This window comes from Rutidosis leptorrhynchoides, chromosome 6, assembly GCF_046630445.1.
Source record: "Rutidosis leptorrhynchoides isolate AG116_Rl617_1_P2 chromosome 6, CSIRO_AGI_Rlap_v1, whole genome shotgun sequence".
In the NCBI taxonomy this organism is placed as follows: Eukaryota; Viridiplantae; Streptophyta; class Magnoliopsida; order Asterales; family Asteraceae; genus Rutidosis; species Rutidosis leptorrhynchoides.
The window spans coordinates 26,702,108-26,716,776 of NC_092338.1; positions in this window are offsets into that span (position 1 = coordinate 26,702,108).

Here is a 14,669-nt window from a genome sequence, read left to right on the forward strand (position 1 = left end):
GGCTTGTTCGGGAGTTTCATTGCGTCGTACACGGCGAGGGGCCATTGTTCCTTCAAAACACATGAATATCGTTGATTAGTATCCTTAATAATACTAACCGTGATATGGAATAAGGATAGAGAGAAATTTTCCTTGACTCGCCTTAAATTCTTTATGTCGAAATGTCGGAACGTCCATGTGAATCACCGTAATATAATCCCGGAAATTATACTACCCTGGTTCACATGTGCATTTAACATTACTTCATAAGGTCAAGGTGGCGCGTCAACAAAATTTATCAGCGTAAGATCAAGATCGAACAAGAGTTAGATATGATAGGAGAATTCGAGTATGATGCACAAGTAGTCAAATAATTCCTACTTCAAGTCTATATGCCGGTTGTAGTCTAGATTCACTAATGTACCCTATGACGCGGGGTAGACACAAATGAACTCTAAATCCCTACAACCAAAGCTCTGATACCATCTGTAGCGACCCGACCAAATCATGTTTGACGGCGCCTTCTACGTAGGTCCCATTACATGGTCATAAGTCCTTAAGACAAAGTTTGACCGAAAATATGTCGCATACATTTCATAATTTTGGATGTTTCAAAGTTTACAAAAGTAGTTTCCATAACTAGTACATAACAATATTTAAAGTACAAATGAAACACGTGCGACACAGTTTAAAGTAGTCAAAAGACGCTCCAACTATGCAAGTATACTCGACATCCAAAGCAAGTATCAAAAAGAATGTGCGGAAGCATGTATCACCTAATGTTCAAGGACCTGAGAAAAACATAGAAATCTGTCAACGAAAACGTTGGTGAAATCATAGGTTTAAGTAAGTAAGTATGTAAAAGTAAGTCGAACCACAAGATTTGCATCATTGATAAATAGTAATACATTCTAAAAGTTAATATTCACGAGCACCCAATTATCAAGGCTTAACGTTTCCTTCCATAGAACCCCATCACAATAGTGTTAGAACATACACTGTTTCTCGAAAATATATTTCACCCGTAGACGGTAGCGAACCGTCCGAAGTGAGGGTTTGTCAAACCCATATGGCCATACAACATAAGTTCACGCCTACACTTACACCCTGCAAGTGTAACTAATGATAATCGAATTGAGGATTTTGTTCTGAACTCGTATGTAGAATGTTTGTTTTCATGTACTTGTGTTCACTTAGTTAAAAGAATTGTTTATGTTTTCTCATCCCAAAAGTAAGTTCAAAAGAGTAAGAGTGGGACTATGATCTCACCTTGAGCGAAAGAGTAAATAAGTACTTCGACAAGTAACGTGTGCAAAGAACAATGCTAGCCTTGACCTAAACAAATAGGTCGTATCAACAACGGTAAACACAAAAGGTCAAAGATGTTCAATTAGTCCTATGGCTCGTTACGACTCGATTACGTAGCATGTGAATCAATTTGTCAAGTTTCATGCAAGATACAAGTATAGAAACAAGTTAGGAATGTTGCATAATCATTTGGTTAAGTTTGACAAAAAGTCAAACTTTGGTCGGTCAAAGTCAACGAAAAAGTCAACACGTTTGGGTCGGGTCCCGAACTATTTTTCTGAGGTTTTTAATCATATATGAGCATGTTAGAACAAGTTACATGTGAATCGGAGGTGCGTAGCATAGCAAACATTTTCCAAAAATGGACAAACTGGCAGTTTTTAAGTTTTATGCACAAACATAACTTCAAACAATCACCATTTATGACCCGCAAACAACCAAAGCATGTATCTTATATCATCGGAAAGGTATTTTGACAAGGAAAACAACTAAACACATTTCATCAATCACTTTTACATTTACAACAACCAAAATCACATTCAAAGCTCCTCATTAAATGCATTCAAGTTCATAAATGAAATTCGATGATTCGGCAACCAATTTACATGAATGATATGTCGTTTCGAAGGTGATCAAGCATACAATACAACCTAACACTTACAAATAACATTTTATGTCATTCAAAGCATCAAAAGTCCATTTCAAGTTCATCAAACCCTAACCCAAATCCACCAAAACCAATAATCGAGTTTATGGAGTTTTCTCAAGCAACCTACACATCAAATTGAAGCTAGTGATACTAGGAACACATTTAATACATGCATTTTTAACATTTAACAACATTCAAGTAACCAAATCACTAAATCAAACACACCAAAGTTCATACTCAAGCTAATTACTTCAAATAACGAAATCGAGCATATAAATCATATATTCATGTTAGACTTGAGCCATAGACACTAATTAACAACTTTATAACTTAAAAACATCAAGAACACAAAATCTAGTGATTTTAGAAAGTTACCCAAATGAGATGTAATCGGTATGGAATCGAAGAGGAAGTTGCAAGGATTCCAAATATGTAATTAGTTTAGATTGAAGCTTGCTAGATTTTGATTAGATGATGAATCTTTGAAATGGTGTTTGAGAGAATTTGTGAAAGTATTAGAGAAAAATGGAAAAGAAAAGAAATAATGAATGGAGGAGGAAGAGTGTTGACTCTTTGACCTAGTCACCTCTTTGCTCCTTTGTCAAACTTAGTCCCTCAACTTTGGAAACGGGTGCGTGAATTACCTAAACGAGATAATTTAAAACGCGTATTAACGGGAGATGTTATAAACATATAACAGAGTTTAAAATAGTATAACGAAAAAGTAAACGGAAAAAGGCGAGATGTTATAGACAAAACCAGGCAAGGCAGCAATGGTAGCGGCGACCGGAGAACCCACCACCACCACCGATTTAGGGATCGGTGACATCATCACCGAAACAGGTAAACCTTTTACTTCTGATTCTCTCTCTAAATTGAATAGACCAGCGGGTGGAAAAAGGAGCAGGAGAACCTACCATCACCATCGATATAGATCAAATAGGAAGTAGTGTTACAGAGAAAGAGAAAGAGAGAAAAAGACTTTCTCTTTCTACTTTCTATCGGAGAAATAAAATAGATGGGGATGGGGATAATGAAACGATTGGAGCAACTAACCCTAGGAATAAGTCATGTGACTTTATTTGGGCTGACCTTTTTAAAACCAAGCCTGGTGTGAATATTGGGCCAAACATAAAGTGTAACCAGTCCACTACCACTAATTTATGTAAACATGAAAAAGCTTACCTAAAAAGAGTACTGGACCCACTAAGCCCACTAAACCAACTGGGCTTAAAAACCAGATTAATGGACTTAACACATCAGGCCAGGTCAAACATAATGGATCCAAAAATAAAACGATGCCTATTAAGCCCAAAACTAATATTTCGTGTCAAAATACGTACTCCGTCTTAGCTAAAATACAAGATGATGATGACTTTTCTAAAGCAAACGTTGTTTCAAATAATTCAAAATCCACATCTTGGATATTTGATTGTGGAGCAACGGACACTATGACTTTTGATGAAAATGATATTATTTTAAAAACAAAACCTAGAAAAAATAAAGTACAAACGGCTAATGGGGAAGTTGTTCAAGTTAAAAGTGGAGGTACTATTGAAATTTCACCAAATATTAAATTACCTAATTATCTATATATTCCAGCTTTATCTCATAAGCTGTTATCGGTAAGCCATGTTACAAAAGAATTAAACTGTAAAGTCCTAATGTATCCGATTTTTTGCATCTTGCAAGACATCCAGACAGGATTATTAATTGGACGTGGCACTAAAGAAAGGGGGTTATACTATGTTGACGAGGTTTCTCAACAAGGTACCGTGTCACTTGCTCACGGAACACCTACGAGAGAAGCCTGGTTATGGCATAGGAGATTGGGTCACCCGTCAGCCGGATATTTACATGCTTTATTTCCTAGTTTATTTCTGTCTAATTTTAAGTTGAATTGTGAAACTTGTATTTTGGCCAAGAGCCACCGTAGTACATTTAAACCTAGTAATACTAGAAAAGATGCACCTTTTGCTTTAATTCATTATGATGTGTGGGGTCCAGCACCGGTTAATGGGGGGAAAAATTACCGGTATTTTGTCCTATTTATTGATGACCATACTCGAATGACTTGGATTTATTTTCTAACACACAAATCGGAAGTGTTTGAGAAATTTTCTCAATTTTATAAAATGATAAAAACACAATTTGATAAAAACATACAAATTCTAAGATCCGATAATGGTGGGGAATTTGTTAATTCTTCAATGAAACTTTTTTGCGAAAACAACGGAATTATCCATCAAACCTCATGTGCTCATACTCCCGAGCAAAATGGAGTTGCCGAACGAAAAAATCGGCTACTCTTAGAAATGACAAGAGCCTTACTGATTGAATCTAAGGTCCCGAAGAGATTTTGGCCCGAAGCCCTTGCTTCCGCCACCTACCTTATTAATCGTCTACCTACCAAAATTTTGGGCACAAAAACTCCAAAAGATACCCTTTCCCAATTTCATACCCTTCCGACCTCATTTAGCATTGAACCTCGAATCTTCGGGTGCTCGGTCTTTGTTCACATTCCAAAAAATGAACGCACCAAACTAGATCCATGTGCGTAAAAGTGTGTTATGGTTGGTTATGGAATAAATCAAAAAGGATACCGGTGTTATAGTCCAAAAAGGCGTCATGTTTTTACTACAATGGATTGCGACTTTATCGAAACCGAATATTTTTACAATACCCAACTCACGAGTGAGGGGGAGAAAGAGGATAATGACACTCTAAGTTGGATACAATGGGTACCTAATCCCGACAATATCCAAATTCCGACAATATCCAAGTTCCAAATTCCGACAATATCCAAATTGCAAATTCCGACAATACCCAAACTCCAACACCTAATACCCAAACTCCAACACCTAATCCTGAAACAACACAAGATTCCGAGCCCATCTAAACCTCCTCAAATAATGAACCTACAACTCTAGAAGATCAAAGTCATCCAATTCTCGAGGCTACCATTTCCCCAATTGACATCAATTCCAACCCTAGTGAAACCTCAGAAAGATATGTTCTACCACAACGAATCAATAGAGGTGTACCACCAAAAAGATATTCTCCAGATGAAGAATCCCAAAGGTCAAAATACCCCGTTGCCAATATTGTGCAAGGAAACCTATCAAACGAGGCACAAAAATTCAATTCTGCTTTATACTCTGAAGAAATTCCAGCTACAGTTGATCAAGCAATGAAATCTGACAAATGGAGAAAAGCCATGGAAGAAGAAATGGAAGCACTCAAGAAGAGTGACACATGGAAAAAATGTGTCCTTCCTCAAGGAAAAAAACCAGTAGGAAATCGATGGGTGTTTACAATAAAATACAAACCAGATGGTCCATTGAAAGATACAAAGCCCGGCTGGTTGCCAAGGGATATACTCAAACATATGGAATAGATTATTCTGAGACTTTCTCACCAGTTGCGAAGATTGATACCATCAGGGTTCTTTTCTCAGTTGCTGCAAATGAAGAATGGCCACTTCACCAATTTGATGTGAAGAATGCCTTTTTACATGGTGAACTAAAAGAAGAAGTCTATATGGAAGCCCCTTGTAACGACCCTGGATTTTCCAATGTTATTTATTAATAATTGTTATTATTAATACTTGTGATTAAACGAATGTATGTTATTACATTTACATGTTGCCATGACTAAACGTACTTGACTTTAATTGCCCGAAACGTCTTTGTGACACCCGAAACTTTCACGAATAATATTTTAAGATATTATTTGCATTCATGATTAATTTTATTAATCATTTTAATTAACTATGGTGATTAGTTAGTTACTTGGGCTTTAATTGGATTTATTTGTTAACTAATTGAACTTGGGCTTAATTAATGTAATGGACTCGTGATATTGGGCTTCCAAGCCCACCCTACCTTTTAAGTGGACTTAGTTAGCCCACTCTTTCATGTGTAAGTATCACTTAGGAGTGTAACTAGTTAGTTAATACATGAAGGAATCTAGTTAACTTGTTATCCCCATGCATAACCACTCTTTATCCACCTTTTATGAGCTTTACATGCAAGAACCCAACAAACAACTCCCTCCCCCCTTGTGAGCTGCTGTAACTGTGGCCTAAGGCTCCCATATGGAGTGGTTTTTGTTTCATTTTTCATTTACTTCATTTGCTACATTCCTCTCTCATTTTCACACACACAAACTTGCTTCATTCTCTCTCAATTTTCTCTAGTTATTGTAAGTAAACTTGAAGCAATTCTTCTCTTCTTTTTCTTACAAAAACCGTAGCCCTTGGCTACAAGGATCATCGTCATCTTTTGTTACATGTTGTTTGATTGCTTGTTTGTTATTGTTTTGTTACTAGTTGTAGTTACTTACTTGGTTCCAAGAATCAAACTTACTAGTTTCTTTCTTCATTTATCTTGTAATTTCAAGAACACCCAAGAACTAAACTTACTAGTTTATGTTCTACATATATTGTTTCAAAAGATCAAAGTTCATGTGTTGAAAGAATACTTGTGATTCATGAAATAAACTTTAAAGTTTACTTTCCTTAAAGAACAAGCTTAGGCTTGAATCTTTAAAGTATGCAACACGTGAACTCATTAACTTGTTTAAATTAGTTTGTTATTTTATTTACTTGCACTTTAATTCCATGTTTGTTAGTTTAAATGGTCAAGTACTACAAGTTAGCCTTGATCTCATTAATCTTAAACTAAAAGTCAACCTTGAAAGTTCAAGAACACACAAATAAGTTTTCTTTAAATATAACTTTGTATACTTATGCTTGATCTAGACTTTTGAGTCTTGGATCTTCAAGATCTAAGTAAGAACTATGTTCTACATCTTAAGATCTTGAGTAGTTAATTTACTTTCAAGTTTGTAACTTGTTATTAGCTTTAAAGTCCACGTATGTGTTAGATCTAAGACTTTGATGTAACTTTGGTTCATCAAACTTCATACAACTCTTAAGTGAGTTGTGCTTCATGTCTTAGACTTGCACTTGGGTTATGATGGTCAAATCTTAGTCAAGATGATGCAAACACATCAACGAGTTGTACACTTGAATCTATACGCATCAAGGATGAGAACCGTGATAAGCATCAAGCACCAAGACCACCGGAACTCACTTTTAACTTCCTGTATTCTGTTTACAGCCCTCTGTCCTACTTTTTCTGTAACAGACCATTAGATCTGGGGTACTGAGACCTTGATTTTCAAATAGATCTTTTCGAGTAGATAACTTTTCATATAGGACTCGTCTTAATCCGAGTTACGGTTTAGGATTTATGGTCCTCCGATCGTCACTATGTCCTTTAACGTTGTGCAGAAATTTCTGACCTACTCGCACTTAGACCGTCTCCACGGTCAAACGAAGACGAGTTTGCTTCTGTAAATTTTACCAAAACTAAAGGACTCATAGACGGAGCCATGGCCACTAGTCTCACCTTAATTCAGTAAGGGTAGAGGCCGTGGTGACTGACGGAAGTCAGCCTTTGTTGTAAACTACTTTCATAAACGAAACTTACTTTACGCCTTTTGTTTGATGATGAATGATGATGACCTTTAAGACCTTATTTACATACTTTTAAAACTATTAAGACGATTTACTGACTTAGTACTTTTTGCCTTAGGTTGAGGACCTTCGGACCGATTACTTGCACACCTTTTCCGAACCGACTTTACGACTACATTATCATTGTGAGTTATAGCATTCCCTTTTTTACTTTAACTTATTTTGGGAACTGAGAATACATGCAGATTTTATGTTTTACATACTAGGCACGAGTACTTAAACTTATATATGTGTGGGTTATACAACGGCATAAACATTCCCTTTAGCTCGGTAACGTTTAATCATTGGTTTTTGAACCGTGAACGAGAATCTTAGATATGGATCCATAGGGTTTGACATCCCCACTCGGGCTAGTAGCGCTAGCATTTAATGAGTGTTTAATACTTCGTAAACATACGCACTTGCCAAGTGTACTTTCAGGGGGTATAAACGTTAAGTTAGTTACCAAGTGCCCACGGTTAACATATACTTTATCATACTGTTTTGAAACGCTCTTTGTAGCACTGAAATCTCGTGGCCTACCTTACATACTGTTATACTTAAACTATAGCTCACCAACCTTTGTGTTGACATTTTTAAGCATGTTTTTCTCAGGTGCTTGAGGTTAGTTTCCGCTGTGTACTAGTCGTGCTGTAGACACCCGCTGCTTAGAGTTGTCAACGCATGAACTACTTTACCTTGCATTCAAACTTTAGTACTTTTGAACTATGACTTGTAACGACCATTGTGGTCACATACATTTATTATTTGCTTCTACTTAATGAAGCATGCTTTTGGATTGTAAAATATTCGATGTTGGTTTAGACATCACTTTATTAATGAATGCAAACTCTTTTTGAAAACGCATATAGTACTTAACCTTGTAATGATCCTGTTGTTGATGATTCGTACACGATGGTTTTGTACGGGGCATCTCATTTGGTATCAGAGCATTGGTTGTAGGGAATTAGGTTGCATTAGTGAGTCTAAGACCGACCCGAGTAGGATTTACTAATAGGACTAATCTACAACTTGCTAGTTTACGTGTTTCCGCTGAACTTACTGCATGCTGCTGCTTACTGTTACTGCTATATGCCATATGCTACTACATGATTTCACTACTGCATGCTATTACTTGCTTTCGATTGCATGCTACTTTCGTACGATTTGCTGTTATTGCCATGCTACTTATTGTTACACGTGATTTAAACTGTTGGCCTAATACGTGCTTGCTTTATGACTTACTGACATGGAAAATTTATTTTCCTTGTTCAGATGTCGGATGTACCACCTGCTAGCGTTTTGGGCAGTTTAGACTCTTCAGCTACTCCACCTACCACCGTTGATGATCCACCGATCCCGATACGCACGAGTGACCCCGGCGCTTCATCTTCCGGGACTAGCAGCCAGCCGCCTGCACCAGTGACTACTATTGACGGACACGTGGACCCTGCGGAGATTCCAGCTCCGTCTGCTCCCGGACCCTCGGAGTCACAGCCCCGCATCGGTGGTGTTGTGATCCCCGAGGAGTTCAGGGAAGGGCCATTCCGTAACCATATGCGCATGCCGTGCCGACGCGCTCCAGATGGACGTTTAGTGCCGATTCTGCCATCCAGACACAGAGAGATGTTGGCCGCCTTCGGACTGCCAGTTCAGCCACCCGTGTCACCACCACATGATTCGGATAACTCATCATCCGCCGATTCTTCATCAGATGATTCTTCATCAGACTCCAGTGACGACGAGGACCCTGCTGATATACCTATACAGGCACCCTCCACCCCGCCGAAGAAGCGGTACCGTCCTGATGGCACCGTCATTCCAGGGGTGAATGGAGGTCGGGCTTTCACTGACGCTTTTGGTCGACGTCGGAGGGTTACTGCCCGTAAGCGGCTTGTGCTGTACCCTGCCGACCCACTCATACGTAAGGCACCTCGTTACGTGCTGACTATTTCTGGAGCCGGGACATCTGCACCCCATTTCGTGCGGTCTGCACCACCCGCACCACCGGCACCACCTGCACCGCCAGCACCGCCAGTACCACCAGCACCGCCTGCCCCACCAACTCCCACTGTCGAGGAATTGACAAAGGATGTGGGAATCCTCCGAGCTCGGGTTACTGAGCTTGAGGAGCAGTTGGCTCAGGTTTTAGACATCCTACACCCACCTTCATCGTAGGACCTTTTGTATTAGATTTCATGATGTAATCTAGTTGTAGTTTCATATTTCACTTATGTATTGTACGAATCTATCATGATGTATGAAACTTATTATTAATGAATGGAAACTTTGTGATGTTACTTTTTGCACAAGTGTTCTACTTACGTTACTGTATGGTGTTTTGCGGTACTTGTATCAACTTGCGTTACTTAATTAACATGTGTTGTGCTGTTTACATGTTGGTTGTTATATACTATATTATTATATATTGAATGCTGGATTTTGACTTGAGTCAAAATGTTTGTATAGAACACCATGGCTAACGGTCGATCCACACCTACTGCTGCTCAAATTGAAGAGATGATCCAAGAACGTGTAGCCGCAGCCCTATCAGAAAGAAACCTCCAAGCTCCACCGCCACCACCACCGGTTATTCCACCCGTTCAAAATGGGTGTACTTACAAGGAATTCCAGAGCTGCAAACAACTTTAGTGGAACCGAGGGACCGGTTGGTCTCACCAGATGGTTCGAGAAACTTGAATCAGTATTCCGAGTTAGCAACTGTTCGGAGGACAATAAGACCAAGTTTGCTTTGTGCACGCTATCTGACGGAGTGCTAACGTGGTGGAACACGTTAGCTCAAGCGAAAGGCATTGATGAGGCGTATGCTACGCCATGGGAGGAATTCAAAGCTGCTATGATTGATGAGTATTGTCCGAGAACCGAAATCCAGAAGATGGAGATGGAATTCATGCAGTTAAAGGCCGTTGGGAACGACCTTGACGGTTACAACAGGAGATTCTTGGAACTAGCTCTTATGTGTCCGACAATGGTCACCCCGGAATTCAAGCGTATGGAGAGATACTTCTGGGGACTCCCTAAGTCCATCAAAGGAAACGTCACATCGTCTAAACCACCGAATGTTCCCGAAGCAATGCGCATGGCGCATACCCTCATGAATCAGATTCTCATTGATGAGCCGGAGAAGGCTAAGTTTGAAGCTGGTGGTAGCGAAAAGCGAAAGTGGGATAATAACAACAACAACAACAACAACCACCACAACAACAGAGGGAGAACCTATGACCAGACCCCCGCCAAGAGGCACAACAACAGTGGAAACCCCAACCCCAACAACAACACCAACTCCAACCCGAACTACAAAGGAACCTTACCACAATGCAAGAGGTGTTACAAACACCACACTGGGTATTGCAATGTTGTTTGTGAGAAATGCCAACGGTCTGGGCATGTTGGAAAAGACTGCAAGGTCACCACTTTGAATGGGAAACCGAACCCCACAGGGCCAAGGAAGTATTACGAATACGAGCAGACGGGCCATTTCAGAAATGCGTGTCCAAATAAGCGAAAAGATGGCGGACCACCCCGCGCTAGAGCTTTCAATGTTAATGTAAGGGACGCACGCGAAAACCCCGACTTGGTGACAGGTATATTCACAATCAACAATCTTTTAGCTTCTGTCTTGTTTGATACTGGTGCGGATAGAAGTTATGTATGTAGACATTTTTGCGATAAGATTAATTGGTCATTAGTCCCGTTAAAAGAGAGTATGCTTGTCGAGGTCGCCAATGGAAAACTTGAAAAGGTTGACCATATTAGGCGTGGAGCTATTATCAACATAGCTGGTGCAGATTTCGAAATTGACTTGATACCTATCAAACTGGGAAGTTTTGACGTGATCGTCGGTATGGATTGGTTGAGCAAGATAAGGGCCGATATTATTTGTGGAGACAAAGCACTTCGCATACCACAAGGAGATGGCGAACCACTGGTTATCTATAGAGAGAGATGTACCTCGAAGTTGAACCTCGTTAGTTGCGTGAAAGCGCAAAAGATTATGAAGAAGGGACGTTTTGCTGTCCTAGCACATGTGAAAGCGGTAGAAACTGAGGTGAAGAGCGTGAATGACGTTCGAATTGTGAACGAATTTTCCGATGTTTTCCCAGAGGAATTGCCTGGATTGCCTTCGCAGAGAGTAGTAGAGTCTCAGATTGATTTAGTGCCAAGAGCTGCACCTGTAGCTCGCGCACCTTATAGACTCGCACCTTCCGAGATGCAAGAATTACAAAGCCAACTACAAGAACTACTTGACCGAGGATTTATCCAACCAAGTTTCTCGCCTTGGGGCGCACCTGTGTTGTTTGTGAAGAAGAAGGATGGATCCTTCCGTATGTGTATCGACTACCGTGAACTCAACAAATTGACGATCAAGAATTGGTATCCTCTTCCACAAATTGACGATCTTTTTGATCAACTACAAGGATCGAGCGTCTACTCAAAGATCGATTTGCGATCCGGTTATCACCAGTTGAGGGTGAAGGAAAGTGAGGTGATGAAGACTGCATTTAGAACTCGTTATGGTCATTATGAGTTTCTCGTGATGCCATTCGGTTTGACAAATGCACCTGCCGTGTTCATGGACCTCATGAATCGTGTCTGCAAGCCTTACTTGGACAAGTTTGTCATCGACTTCATAGATGACATCCTCATCTACTCTAAGAGCGAAGAAGAACATGAGCAACACCTCCGACTAGTACTTGAACTCTTGAGACAAGAGCAACTTTACGCCAAATTCTCCAAGTGTGAATTTTGGTTGAAGGAAGTCCAGTTTCTGGGTCATGTTGTAAGCGACCAGGGTATCAAAGTTGATCCCGCCAAGATTGAAGCCATCAGCAAGTGGGAGACCCCCACTACTCCAACGCATATTCGCCAATTCCTAGGTCTCGCCGGTTATTACCGAAGATTTATCGAAGATTTCTCTCTGATTGCGCGTCCTTTGACCGCGCTGACTCACAAGGGCAAGAAGTTCATTTGGGAACCCGCACACGAATCAGCATTCCAAACTTTGAAGAATAAGTTGACCACCGCACCTATCCTATCACTTCCTGAAGGCAGTGACAACTTTGTTGTTTATTGTGATGCATCGAAAAGTGGTTTTGGTTGTGTACTTATGCAACGATCAAAAGTTATTGCCTATGCCTCCCGCCAATTGAAGATTCACGAGCGAAACTATACTACTCACGATCTTGAACTTAGAGCCGTTGTCTTTGCACTCAAATTGTGGAGACATTATTTGTATGGAACTAATAGCACTATCTTCACCGATCACAAGAGTCTCCAGCACATTTTCGATCAGAAGCAACTGAATATGAGACAGCGTCGATGGATCGAGACGCTCAACGACTACGATTGTGAACTCCGTTATCACCCTGGCAAGGCCAATGTTGTAGCTGACGCTTTAAGCCGAAAGGAAAGGATGACACCTCTTCGTGTTAGGGCTCTGAACATCACCATCCATTCGAACCTCAATAGCCAGATCAGAGTAGCCCAAGATGAGGCTCTCAAGGAGGAGAACATATCTCAAGAACATTTGAACATACTTGTCTCTCGATTCGAGGTTAAGGAGTCTGGACTCCGATGTTATGCCGGAAGAATTTGGGTACCTTGTTATGGAGATCTACGGAACCTTATACTTGATGAAGCCCACAAGTCGAGATATTCTATTCATCCTGGAGCGGGCAAGATGTACCATGACCTTAAAGAACAGTATTGGTGGCCGAATCTTAAGAAGGACGTTGCGACTTATGTTGGTAAGTGTTTGACTTGCTCAAAGGTTAAAGCCGAGCATCAGAGACCTTCTGGGTTACTTCAACAGCCAGAGATCCCACAATGGAAGTGGGAAAGGATCACAATGGATTTCATTACCAAGCTACCAAAGATGGTGGGCGGATATGATACTATTTGGGTTATTGTTGACCTCCTTAATAAATCTGCACACTTTCTAGCGATTAAGGAAATGGATACAATGGAGAGACTTGCCCAATTATACATCAAGGAGGTTATATCTCGTCATGGTGTACCTTTATCGATCATCTCCGATCGCGATCCCCGTTTTGCTTCTAGATTTTGGCGTTCCTTGCAAGAAGCCATGGGAACTCGTCTTGACATGAGTACTGCTTATCATCCTCAGACTGACGGGCAAAGTGAACGAACGATTCAGACATTAGAAGACATGTTGCGTGCATGTGTCATTGATTTTGGAAAGGCCTGGGAAAGGCATTTGCCACTAGCCAAATTCTCGTACAACAACAGTTATCACTCTAGCATTAATGCTGCACCTTTTGAAGCATTGTATGGCCGTAAGTGCCGATCTCCTATTTGTTGGGCTGAAGTAGGCGAAAAGCAAATCACCAGACCCGAGGTAGTCCATGAAACCATGGAGAAGATTGCTCAGATTCAAGCTAGGCTCAAGACTGCCCGCGATCGTCAAAAGAGTTATGCAGACCTCAAACGTAAAGACTTTGAATTCAACGTTGGTGATCGTGTAATGTTGAAGGTTGCACCTTGGAAAGGTGTGATCCGTTTTGGAAAATGTGGAAAGTTAAACCAACGATACATTGGTCCTTTCGAAATCTTGGAACGTGTTGGACCCGTTGCATACCGTTTGGATCTACCAGCACAATTGAGCTCAGTTCATCCTACCTTCCATGTGTCAAACTTGAAGAAGTGTCTTGCTGCACCTGAACTTATCATACCATTGGAAGAACTTACAATTGATGACAAACTCCACTTTGTGGAGGAACCTGTTGAAATTATGGATCGTGAGATCAAAACTTTGAAACGCAACAAGATTCCGATCGTCCGAGTACAATGGAATGCCAAACGAGGACCTGAGTTTACTTGGGAGCGAGAGGATCAAATGATGCGGAAGTATCCTCACCTTTTCCCGACTCCTCCATCTACTTCAGCTTAAATTTCGGGACGAAATTTTCTTTAACAGGTGGGTAATGTAACGACCCTGGATTTTTCAATGTTATTTATTAATAATTGTTATTATTAATACTTGTGATTAAACGAATGTATGTTATTACATTTACATGTTGCCATGACTAAACGTACTTGACTTTAATTGCCCGAAACGTCTTTGTGACACCCGGAACTTTCACGAATAATATTTTAAGATATTATTTGCATTCATGATTAATTTTATTAATCATTTTAATTAACTATGGTGATTAGTTAGTTACTTGGGCT